This window comes from Moschus berezovskii, chromosome 15 (assembly GCF_049115385.1).
Source record: "Moschus berezovskii isolate FMDL1 chromosome 15, NW_MosBer_1.0, whole genome shotgun sequence".
NCBI classification, from domain to species: Eukaryota; Metazoa; Chordata; class Mammalia; order Artiodactyla; family Moschidae; genus Moschus; species Moschus berezovskii.
Window position 1 is genome coordinate 54,119,684 of NC_142474.1, and position 13,972 is coordinate 54,133,655.

The following is a 13,972-nucleotide window of genomic DNA, read 5'->3' on the forward strand; positions in this document are numbered from 1 at the left end:
CGGACACGACTGAAGTGACTGAGCATGCACGTGGAATTTAAACTGAGTTGTGTAATCATCAGTTCTGGGCTTAAAGAAAAAAATGTTTTATGTGACTAAGACTAAGGAATGTAGAGAAAAAAAAAAAAAGTTTGTCCTTTCCTCCTCCGTGAGAATTCCAGACCCCTGTCTCCATTTCAAGAGGCCTAGACCCCTTTCTCCTCCTTGGGGACCCAGGACTTCTTATCAACCTGCCTGGGAATTGACTCAGTTGTTTTCTTTCAAACTCCTGTCTTCTGTATTTATTATGGGCTGAACTGTGTCCCTTAAAATTCATACTTTGAAGTCCTCACCTCCGGAGCCTCCAATTGTGACTGTATTTGGAAATAGGATATTTAAAGAAGAAAGGAAGTAAAAATGAGATGTTCAGGATGAGCCATAATCCAGTATGACTGCTGTCCTTGTAAGAAGAGGAAATTTGGACATAGGCGTAAAGGGAGGAACATAAGAAGACACAGAACAGCCAACTACAAGCCAGAGAGAGAGGACTGAGAAGGAACTAACCCCTGTGAACACCTTCATCTTTGATTTCTATCTTTTAAACCTATGAGAAAATAAATTTGTCTTGAAGCCACCCAGTCTGTGATACTTTGTTATGGTAGCCCTATAAAACAAATGCCATCTTCCCCTGCTTCTGTTGAGGAGTTGGCTGTCAGTCTTGTTTATCCTTTGAAAGTATCATGTATTTTTCTTGTTGTGATTTTAATTTTTCTTGCTATGTCTTTTGTTTCCAACATTTCAATGAAATAATCATTGGTATGATTTTTCTGTTTTATTCCACATGTGCTTTGTAGTGGCCCCAGAATCTGTGTCAGTTTTGTAATATTTTAGACCATTATCTATTCAAATATTGATTCTTCCCTATTCCTTTCGTCCTTATTTATAGGACTGTGATTTCATGTATATTAAAATTTTAGCCATATACTATATATCTTCTCACAACAAACTGTGGAAAATTCTTAAAGAGACGGTGATACTAGACCACCTTACCTGCCTCCTGAGAAATCTGTATGCAGGTCAAGAAACAACAGTTAGAACTGGACATGGAACAACAGACTGGTTCCAAATTGGGAAAGGAGTACATCAAGGCTATATGTTGCACCCTGCTTATTTAACTTATTGCAGAGTACATCATGCAAAGTGCCAGGCTGGATGAAGCACAAGCTGGAATCAAGATTGCCCAGAGAAATATCAATAACTTCAGATATGTGGATGACACAATCCTTATGGCAGAAAGCAAAGAGGAATTAAAGAGCTTCTTGATTTAATTGAAAGAGGAGAGTGAGAAAGCTAGCTTAAAACACTTCCTAACACCATACACCAAAATAAACTCAAAATGGATTAGAGAGCTAAATGTAAGACCAGAAACTATAAAACTCCTAGAGGAGAACGTAGGCAAAACACTCTCCGACATAAATCACAGCAGGATCCTCCATGACCCACCTCCCAGAATATTGGAAATAAAAGCAAAAATAAACAAATGGGACCTAATTAAAATCAAAAGCTTCTGCACAGCAAAGGAAACTGTGAGTAAGGTGAAAAGACAGCCTTCAGAATGGGAGAAAATAATAGCAAATGAAGCAACTGATAAAGGATTAATCTCCAAATTATACAAGCAGCTCCTGCAGCTCAATTCCAGAAAAATAAATGACCCAATCAAAAAATGGGCCAAAGAACTAAACAGACATTTCTCCAAAGAAGACATAAAGATGGCTAACAAACACATGAAAAAATGCTCAACATCCCTCATAATCAGAGAGATGCAAATCAAAACCACAATGAGATACCATTTCACACCAGTCAGAATGGCTGCTATCCAAAAGTCTACATGCAATAAATGCTGGAGAGGATGTGGAGAGAAAGGAACCTTCTTACACTGTTGGTGGGAATGCAAACTAGTACAGCCACTATGGAGAACAGTGTGGAGATTCCTCAAAAAACTGGAAATAGAACTGCCATATGATCCAGCAATCACACTCCTGGGCATACACACCGAGGAAACCAGAATTGAAAGAGACACGTGTACTCCAATGTTCATTGCAGCACTGTTTATAATAGCCAGGACATGGAAGCAACCTAGATGTCCATCTGCAGATGAATGGATAAGAAAGCTTTGGTACATATACACAATGGAGTATTATTCAGCCATTAAAAAGAATACATTTGAATCAGTTCTAATGAGGTGGATGAAACTGGAGCCTATTATACAGAGTGAAGTAAGCCAGAAAGAAAAACACCAATACAGTATACTAACACATATATATGGAATTTAGAAAGATGCAAATGATAACCGTGTATACGAGACAGCAAAAGAGACACAGATGTATAGAACAGTCTTTGGGACTCTATGGGAGAGGGTGAGGGTGGGATGATTTGGGAGAATGACATTGAAACACGTATGTTGTCATATGTGAAACGAATCACTAGTTCAGGGTCAATGCATGTTATAGGATGCTCGGGGCTGGCATGCGGGGATGACCCAGAGGGAGGATAAAGGGAGGAGGGAGGTGGGAGGGGGGTTCAGGAGGGGAACTTATGTAAACCCGGGGCAAATTCATATCAATGTATGGCAAAACCAACCAATATAATATTGTAAAAAAAAAAAAAAATCCGATTATAAAAAAAAAAACAAAAACGAAAAAAAAAAAACTCAACATTCAGAAAATGAATATCATGGTATCTGGTCCCATCACTTCATGGCAAATAGATGGGGAAACAATGGAAACAGTGACAGATTATTTTCTTAGGTTCCAAAATCACTGCAGATGGTGACTGCGGCCATGAAATTAAAGGATGCTTGCTCCTTGGAATAAAAGTTATGACCAACCTAGATGGCAAATTAAAAAGCAGAGACATTACTTTGCCAACCAAGGTCCGTCTAGTCAAGGCTATAGTTTTTCCTGTGGTCATGTATGTATGTGAGAGTTGGACTGTGAAGAAAGCTGATAGCCGAAGAATTGATGCTTTTGAACTTTGGTGCTGGAGAAGACTCTTGAGAGTCCCTTGGACTGCAAGGACATCAAATCAGTCCATTCTAAAGGAGATCAATCCTGGGTGTTCATTGGAAGGACTGATGCTGAAGCTGAAACTCCAATACTTTGGCCACTTGATGCGAAGAACTGACTCATTGGAAAAGACCCTGAAGCTGGGAAAGACTGAAGGCAGGATGAGAAGTGGACAACAGAGGGTGAGATGGTTGGATGACATCACCAACTCAATGGACATGAGTTTAAACAAGCTCTGGGAGTTGGTGATGGAAAGGGAAGCCTAGTGTGCTGCCATCCATGGGATCACAAAGAGTCCGACATGACTGAATGACTGAACTGATATATCTTTTATGCTATTTTTAAAATTTTAACCTTTTGTCTTTGTTTTAGTTTGGATATTTTCTTCTCCTCTATAATAAAAGTCACCAAAATTGTGCTGGGTATGCCTAACCTGCTGTTAAATCCATCTATTTAGTTCATAATTTTTTTATTATTCTATTTATTTTCATTATACTCATCTTAATAGTTTTCAACCCTGACAAAATTCATAGGTATTTTAAATTACTATTATTATTTATTGCTCTAATATTTTAAGTTTCTATAAATCTATTTCAGATCATTGTTTTTTCTCCTGCTTATCAATTTTCCTCTTTTCATCTAGCTTTTTCACAATTCCAGAGATTATTAAAGAAACTTTGAAGAGTTAGTATGAGACTTTGAATAATGACATTTTCCTTCAGAGTGGACTTAGGTTCTAGCAGGCATTTAGGATATAGGCAGATCGCTTTTTTAAAGCAAACAAGGGTTCACTTGCTTCCAAAAGTTGATTTTCAGTCTTTTCAATTTAATCTTTACACTTAGGTGTTGCCTGTTAAGGGTTCCAGTTGAAAGCCTGAGGGTTTTTGTTGTTGTTCTTTTTTTTTTTTTTTTTAACCATGGCCACTATACATTATAGCCATTTATCCAATCCAAGCACAACTTTCTTCTAAACTTTTCAGCCTCTCAGCTGTTGCTTTGGAATCAGCAAATGTTTTATATCAAAACAGGAGTACTGAATGTTATGCTCACCTCTCTGGATGCTGCAGTTTATGCTATCATCTGGGACTATTTTAACTTCAAGAATTTCCTTTAGCGTTTCTTAAAGTGGGAGTCTGCCAGAAAGACTGTCCACTCTTGTGTGTCTTGGAACATCTTTGTTTCATTTTGGAAGCATATTTCAATGGGTATAGAATTCTAGATCAGCATTTTTTTCAACTTTAAAGATATCCCATTGTCTTCCAGCTCACACAGTCTCAGTTGTGAAAGCAGTCAGATGCCTCATTCCTCCTCCCTTGAAGACATGTCTATTCTCTGACTGTTTCAGACTTTCTATTTAGTTTTGACCTTGATGTGATTTTCTTTGTATGATCCTTCTCTTAGATCTCTGAGTTTTTTAATTTGTGAGTTGATGTCTTTCATTGGTTTCAGATTTTTTTAAAAATTCTCTTTTCACATTGTTTTTTCTGTCTTGTCTATTCTACTCTTCCTCTGAAACTCCAGTTATATGTGTATGTTAATCCCTGTTTTTTTTTTTTTATAAATTTTTCTCTTTAGGTTTTAAGATACTCTCTTTTAATCTACATATTATTTATTTGTGTTTTGGACATATTTATTAACTTATCCTTAGGTTCACTCATCCTGTCTTCTGCTGCATGTAGTGTTGATAAAATTTAGTCCACCGCTGGTTCATCCCTGTGCCTTGGCTCTTCTTGGGTTTTGACTGAATTGAGGTTAGTCTCATCTCCTCATCCCTAAAGTTTACATAGGAATTAGTTCTGTTCTTTGTAGATTTTGAGTTTAGTGTTTCAGCTCCTACCCTACACAACTTCAAAATCTGGCAAATATATAGAGAAACACTGTGTTTATGTCAGGTTTCCAATTTCCAACAAGACTTGGTTCTTGTGCAGCACAGGAGATGTTACTCTGTCATTTATAAATCTCTTGGCTTCTCCTCAGTGTCTTGAAGAATCCCAGAATTTAGCTAGTACTTCATGGAGCAAACTCATCATTGTTGGGAATCTTTCAGTTTTCAATCGATCACATTGTCAAAACTCTATGGGTTTCTCTTTTCCTCATCCGGGTGCCTTTAACCTAAGCCAAATAGATTCTCATCTGCCATTGAATCAGTAAATGCCTCCAGGGCAGTAAATGGCTAGCAATTATCAACCCAAACAAGATGGGATCTTTCTTTGGTGAGTTTTAGTTAACTGAATTCTTATGGCTTCTATGATATCTTTATAAATATTATTTTTTACATATGCCAATTTTTCTTTGTTGCTTATTGTTGGCTCACTGAAATATACTAAACCCTATTTATGTGGAACTGTTAAAAACAGACCTACCATTCTTTGTAGCACAGTATCCCTATTCCATGAGTCAAGAGATCAGTGTGGGGATTCTGTCAGTTCAGGATATGTAGTCCATCTATTTATGCAAGAACTTGAATAATATTCACGCATAACTTTGGGTACATATGTCTCCTAATAATAGTCTTAGTCAAAGCTCCATTTATCACCAGAAACACCATTTATTCCTATTTGGATATTCTCCACAGTTATGGACCTGATTGTCATGCATTTATAAATCTGAATAAAATAGTGTTTGCAAAATTAGGCATCTACTAATCTCCCCCATTCATCACTGACCTTTGGGTTATTCCCATTCTTCAGGTACTAGTATGAAGGTTAAGGGTTCTCCATCTTTTGAGGAAAGGATGGGTAAGAAGAATGTTCATGTTTCATAAACTATCCTGAAGTTCCTTATTTTCAAGGGGCTCTGCATTAGTGAATGGAAACAGATTGGGGGATAGGCCAAAGGATCATGGCTAGAAAAGTAGGCCTTGGTTAAAAATCTTCAAGAAATTTTGTGTTACATACCAAATAACTCCTTCATGAGTTTCTTATTGATTTTATTTCTATGAAACCTATGATTATTAATCCATAACTCGAGATCTCTGCAGTTTGAATAATTCTTAAGGTTATGATGACAACACCTGTTCTGTTGTCTATTGATCTGTCCATACCTACTTTGTTTCTTGGTTAAGGTCTGCCTCTAGGCTGAGCTGCTTCAAAGATCCATCCCTCTCCATTAGAATTATAGTCCTTCCTATCAGAATTCACGGCCTACGGAAATCTGCATGTTCAGTTCAGTTCAGTTCAGTCACTCAGTCGTGTCCGACTCTCCGCGACCCCATGAATCACAGCACGCCAGGCCTTCCTGTCCATCACCAACTCCCGGAGTACACTCAAACTCATGTCCACAGAGTCGGTGATGCCATCCAGCCATCTCATTCTCCGTCGTCCCCTTCTCCTCCCGCCCCCAACCTTTCCCAGCATCAGAGTCTTTTCCAGTGAGTCAACTCGTCGCATGAGTGGCCAAAGTATTGCAGTTTCAGCTTTAGCATCAGTCCCTCCAATGAACATCCAGGACTGATCTCCTTTAGAATAGACTGGTTGGATCTCCTTGCAGTATTTTTTTTTTATTGTTATTGGAGGCTAATTATTTTACAATATTATATTGGTTGGTTTTGCCATACATTGACATGAATCCGCCCCGGGTGTACATGAGTTCCCCCTCCCGAACCTCCCTTCCACCTTCCTCCTCCCCTTATCCTCCCTCTGGGTCATCCCCGCATACCAACCCCGAGCATCCTGTAACATGTATCAACCCTGAACTGGTGATTCATTTCACATATGATAATATACATGTTTCAGTGCCATTCTCCCAAACCATCCCACTCTTACCCTCTCCCACAGAGTCCCAAAGACTGTTCTATACATCTGTGTCTCTTTTGCTGTCTCATATACAGGGTTATCATTTGCATCATTCTAAATTCCATATATATGCGTTAGTATATTGTATTGGTGTTTTTCTTTCTGGCTTACTTCATTCTGTATAATAGGCTCTAGTTTCATCCACCTCATTAGAACTGGTTCAAATGCATTCTTTTTAATGGCTGAGTAATACTCCATTGTGTATATGTACCAAAGCTTTCTTATCCATTCGTCTGCAGATGGACATCTAGGTTGCTTCCATGTCCTGGCTATTATAAACAGTGCTGCAATGAACATTGGAGTACATGTATCTCTTTCAATTCTGGTTTCCTTGGTGTGTATGCCCAGGAGTGTGATTGCTGGATCATATGGCAGTTCTATTTCCAGTTTTTTGAGGAACATCCATACTGTTCTCCATAGTGGCTATACTAGGCTTTTTAAAATTCTAGTGCTTCTCTCTCCAATATATTCCACAGGGATAGTTTGAGAGGCATGAGAGAAAATAGAGAAAGAAAAAAACTTACACTTGCAATTCTGAGATAAACCCTATTTGATAATGTTGGATTATTCTTTAATATACATTATGGTTAGATTTCAGTTTCTTGTGTTATTTAGGATTTTAACAGCCACATTCATAAATTAGATTAGTGCAGTTTCTTTTCTATGTTGGGTTGAGTTATGAAGAATTCCATCTTATTCTTTGCATTCTGTTCCTTAAAACTACAAGTTTTATTTGCAAGAAATTATTTGTTACACTCACCAAGAAAACTGTGTTTTAGAGGATTTTCTTTGACAAATTTTTGATTTCTTGAATATCATTTTGGTCATCTTATCTTTTCTTGAGAACCAAGTAACTTTTCAAGATTTTCAAAAATATCATCCACTGTTATGAATATTATTTCCCTATGGTTTTAATTCCCTTTGTATTTGTTCTCTCAACCATTTGCATTTGTTCTATTTTAGGTTTGCAATAAAGGTATCTCTAATACTTTTAAGATGTAGCCCCTAAATTTATTTATCAAAATAGCTGTTTTCTCTAGCTGTGTTATATTTATTGTTTCTAGTAATGGTGGCTGTTGAATACTTCCTTGGATCTTGAATTTCCTCTTTAGTTCATTTATGTTTAATAATGAAATTTTTTTTGAAATTTATTCTTTATTGAATAAAAGATTCCTTAAATTCTACAGTGCTTTAAAATTTTCAAAAGTTTCATATATATGATTTCACATAATCCGATAATAGCCCTTTTATTCCCTCCTACCCCTATATTTAAGTCTGAATTTGGCAATAAGGAGTTCATGATCTGAGCCACAGTCAGCTACTGGTCTTGTTTTTGCTAACTGTATAGAGCTTCTCCATCTTTGGCTACAAAGAATATAATCAATCTGATTTCAGTCTTGACCATCTGGTGATGTCCATGTGTAGAGTCTTCTCTTGTGTTGTTGGAAGAGGGTGTTTGCTATGACCAGTGTGTTCTCTTGGCAAAACTCTATTAGCCTTTGCTCTGCTTCATTCCGTGCTCCTAGGCCAAATTTGCCTGTTACTCCAGGTGTTTCTTGATTTCCTACTTTTGCATTCCAGTCCCCTATAATGAAAAGGACATCTTTTTTCGGTGTTAGTTCTAAAAGGTCTTGTAGGTCTTCATAGAACCGTTCAACTTTGGCTTCTTCAGCATTACTCGTTGGGTCATAGACTTGGATTACTGTAATATTGAATGGTTTGCCTTGGAAACACACAGAGATCATTCTGTCGTTTTTAAGATTGCATCCAAGTACTGCATTCAGACTCTTTTGTTGACCATGATGGCTACTCCATTTCTTCTAAGGGATTCCTGCCCACAGTAGTAGATATAATGGTCATCTGAGTTAAATTCACCCATGCCAGTCCATTTTAGTTCACTGATTCCTAGAATGTCTATGTTCACTCTTTCCATCTCCTGTTTGACTGCTTCCAATTTGCCTTGATTCATGGACCTAACATTCCAGGTTCCTATGCAATATGGCTCTTTACAGCATCAGACCTTGCTTCTATCACCAGTCGCATCCACAACTGGATATTTGTTTTGCTTTGGCTCCATCCCTTTATTTCTGGAGTTATTTCTCCACTGAGCTCCAGTAGCATACTGGGCACCTACCGACCTGGGGAATTCCTCATTCAGTATCCTATCATTTTGCCTTTTGATACTGTTCATGGGGTTCTCAAGGCAAGTATACTAAAGTGGTTTGCCATTCCCTTCTCCAGTGGACCACATTCTGTCAGACCTCTCCACCATGACCCGTCCGTCTTGGGTGGCCCCACACGGCATGGCTTAGTTTCATTGAGTTAGACAGGGCTGTGGTCCATATGATCAGATCAACTAGTTTTTTGTGATTGATTTCAGTGTGTCTGCCCTCTAATGCCCCCTCCCAATACCTACCATCTTATTTGGGTTTCTCTTACCTTGGTCATGGAATATCTCTTCACAGCTGCTCCAGCAAAATGCAGCTGCTGTACCTTACCTTGTACGAGGGGTATCTCCTCAAGGCCGCCCCTCCTGACCTTGAACATGGGGTAGCGCCTCTCGGCCCCAGTGGAAGTAAGAAATAGATTAAAGGGACTAGATCTGATAGATAGAGTGCGTGATGAACTCTGGACGGAGGTTTGTGACATTGTACAGGAGACAGGGACAAAGACCATTCCCATGGAAAAGAAATGCAAAAAAGCAAAATGGCTGTCTGAGGAGGCGTTAAAAATAGCTGTGGAAAGAAGAGAAGCAAAAAGCAAAGGAGAAAAGGAAAGATATAAGCATCTGAATGCAGAGTTCCAAAGAACAGCAAGGAGAGATAAGAAAGCCTTCCTCAGCGATCAATGCAAAGAAATAGAGGAAAACAACAGAATAGGAAAAACAAGAGATCTTTTCAAGAAAATTAGAGATATCAAGGGAACATTTCATGCAAAGATGGGCTCAATAAAGGACAGAAATGGTATGGACCTAACAGAAGCAGAAGATATTAAGAAGAGGTGGCAAGAATACACAGAAGAACTGTACAAAAAAGATCTTCATGACCAAGATAGTCACGATAATGTGATCACTGACCTAGAGCCAGACATCTTGGAATGTGAAGTCAAGTGGGCTTTAGAGAGCATCACTATGAACAAAGCTAGTGGAGGTGATGAAATTCCAGTTGAGCTATTGCAAATCTTGAAAGATGATGCTGTGGAAGTGCTGCACTCAATATGCCAGCAAATTTGGAAAACTCAGCAGTGGCCACAGGACTGGAAAAGGTCAGTCTTCATCCCAATCCCAAAGAAAGGCAATGCCAAAGAATGCTCCAACTACCGCACAATTGCACTCATCTCACACGCTAGTAAAGTCATGCTCAAAATTCTCCAAGCCAGGCTTCAGCAATATGTGAACCGTGAACTCCCAGATGTTCAAGCAGGTTTTAGAAAAGGCAGAGGCACCAGAGATCAAATTGCCAACATCCGCTGGATCATGGACAAAGCAAGAGAGTTCCAGAAAAACATCTATTTCTGCTTCATTGACTATGTCAAAACCTTTGACTGTGTGGATCACAATAAACTGTGGAACATTCTGAAAGAGATGGGAATCCCAGACCACTTGACCTGCCTCTTGAGAAACCTGTATGCAGTTCAGGAAGCAACAGTCAGAACTGGACATGGAACAACAGACTGGTTCCAAATAGGAAAAGGAGTACGTCAAGTTTGTATATCGTCACCCTGCTAATTTAACTTACATGCAGAGTACATCGTGAGGAATGCTGGGCTAGAAGAAGCACAAGCTGGAATTAAGATTGCTGGGAGAAATATCAATAACCTCAGATATGCAGATGACACCACCCTTATGGCAGAAAGTGAAGAGGAACTCAAAGGCCTCTTGATGAAAGTGAAAGAGGAGAATGAAAAGGTTGGCTTGAAGCTCAACATTCAGAAAACGAAGATCATGGCATCTGGTCCCATCACTTCATGGGAAATAGATGGGGAAACAGTGGAAGCAGTGTCAGACTTTATTTGGGGGGGGGCTCCAAAATCACTGCAGATGCTGATTGCAGCCATGAAATTAAAAGACGCTTACTCCTTGGAAGGAAAGTTATGACCAACCTAGATAGCATATTAAAAAGCAGAGACATTACTTTGCCAACAAAGGTCCGTCTAGTCAAGGCTATGGTTTTTCCCGTGGTCATGTATGGATGTGAGAGTTGGACTGTGAAGAAAGCTGATCGCCGAAGAATTGATGCTTTTGAACTGTGGTGTTGGAGAAGACTCTTGAGAGTCCCTTGTACTGCAAGGAGATCTAACCAGTCCATTCTAAAGGAGATCAATCCTGGGTGTTCATTGGAAGGACTGATGCTAAAACTGAAACTGCAATACTTTGGCCACCTCATGTGACGTGCTGACTCACTGGAAAAGAGTCTGATGCTGGGAGGGATTGGGGGCAGGAGGAGACGGGGACGGCAGAGAATGAGATGGATGGATGGCATCACCAATTCCATGGACATGAGTTTGGGTGAACTCCGGGAGTTGGTGATGGACGGGGAGGCCTGGCGTGCTGTGATTCATGGTGTTGCAAAGAGTCAGAGACGACTGAGTGACTGAACTGTACTGAACTGAACTGAACTGAACCCCTATATTGTCTCCTCATTTCTTCTCCCCAGTGGTTCAGTTCAGTTCAGTCGCTCAGTCGTGTCCGACTCTCCGCGACCCCATGAATCAACATATATGCAGAGTACATCATGAGGAATGCTGGGCTGGAAGAAGCACAAGCTGGAATCAAGATTGCTGGGAAAAATATCAATAACCTCAGATATGCAGATGACACCACCCTTATGGCAGAAAGTGAAGAGGAACTCAAAAGCCTCTTGATGAAAGTGAAAGAGGAGAGTGAAAAGGTTGGCTTGAAGCTCAATATTCAGAAGACAAAGATCATGGCATCTGGTCCCATCACTTCATGGGAATAAGATGGAAAAACAGTGGAAACAGTGTCAGACTTTATTTTTTTGGGCTCCAAAATCACTGCAGATGCTGATTGCAGCCATGAAATTAAAAGACGCTTGCTCCTTGGAAGGAAAGTTATGACCAACCTTGATAATATATTAAAAAGCAGAGACATTACTTTGCCAACCAAGGTCCGTCTAGTCAAGACAATGGTTTTTCCCGTGGTCATGTATGGATGTGAGAGTTGGACTGTGAAGAAAGCTGATCGCCGAAGAATCGATGCTTTTGAACTGTGGTGCTGGAGAAGACTCTTGAGAGTCCCTTATACTGCAAGGAGATCCAACCAGTCCATTCTAAAGGAGATCAATCCTGGATGTTCATTGGAGGGACTGATGCTAAAGCTGAAACTGCAATACTTTGGCCACCTCATGCGAAGAGTTGACTCACTGGAAAAGACTCTGATGCTAGGAAAGGTTAGGGGAGGGAGGAGAAGGGGACGATGGAGAATGAGATGGCTGGATGGCATCACCGACTCTGTGGACATGAGTTTGAGTGTCCCCAGTGGTAACCACTAGTTTTTTATCTGTATCTGTGAATTTGCTTCTTTGTTGTTTTATGCACTAGTTTGTTACAATTTTTAGGTTCTATATATAAGTTTGATGTATTTTTTAGATTCCACACATACAGCATTTGTCTTTCTCTGTGTGGCTTATTAATGCCCTCCAAGTCCACTCATGTTGCCATGAATGGCAAACCTTCTTTTTTATGCCTTATCAATATTCCATTGTATTTATACACACACACACACACACACACTCACACACTCACACACTCACACAGAGACATACAGACTTAAGTTTCTTCCATGACTTCATAATTGTAAACAATGCTGCTATGAACATTTGGGTGCATGTGTCTTTTCAAATTAGTGTTTTGTTTTGTTTTCAGATACATACCCAAGAGTGGAATTGCTGATCATATGATATTTCTATCTTTAGTTTTTAGAGAAACCTCCATATTGTTTTCCACAGTGGCTGTACCAATTACATTCCCACCAGTAATGCATGAGTGTTCTCTTTTCTCCACATTTTTGCGAGCATTTGTTATTGGTGTTCTTTTTGATGTTAGTCATACTGACAGGTATGAGATATGAGGTTAGTCGTATTGACAGGTATAAGGTGATATCTCATTGTGATTTTGATTTGCATTTCCCTGATGGTTAGCCTTGTTGATTATCTTTTTATGTGTCAGCCAGACATTTCCTCTTTGGAAAAATGTCTATTCAATTCTTCTGCCCATTTCTAATTGAGTTTTTTTTTCATATTAAGTTGTATGTGCTGTTTATACATGTTGGATATTACTTTATCCATTATATGATTTGCGAATATCTTCTCCCATTCAGGAGATTATTTTTTGTTTTGTTTTTGTTTTATCAGTGGTTCAGTTCAGTTCAGTTCAGTCGCTCAGTCTTGTCCAACTCTCCACGACCCCATGAATCACAGCATGCCAGGCCTCCCTGTCGATCACCAACTCCCGGAGTTCACTCAAACTCATGTCCACAGAGTTGGTGATGCCATCCAGCCATCTCATTCTCTGTCATCCCCTTCTCCCGCCCCCAACCTTTCCCAGCATCAGAGTCTTTTCCAGTGAGTCAACTCGTCGCATGAGGTGGCCAAAGTATTGCAGTTTCAGCTTTAGCATCAGTCCTTCCAATGAACACCCAGGATTGATCTCCTTTAGAATGGACTGGTTGGATCTCCTTGCAGTCCAAGGGACTCTCAAGGGTCTTCTCCAGCACCACAGTTCAAAAGCATCAATTCTTCGGCGATCAGCTTTCTTCACAGTCCAACTCTCACATCCATACATGACCACGGGAAAAACCATAGCCTTGACTAGACAGACCTTTGTTGGCAAAGTAATGTCTCTGCTTTTTAATATACTATCAAGGTTGGTCATAACTTTCCTTCCAAGGAGCAAGCGTCTTTTAATTTCCTGGCTGCAATCAGCATCTGCAGTGATTTTGGAGCCCCAAAAAATAAAGTCTGATACTGTTTCCACTGTTTTTCCATCTATTTCCCATGAAGTGATGGGACCAGATGCAGCATCCATTAAAAAGCAGAGACATTATCCAAGGTCTGTTTAGTCAAGGCTATGGTTTTTCCCGTGGTCATGTATGGATGTGAGAGTTGGACTGTGAAG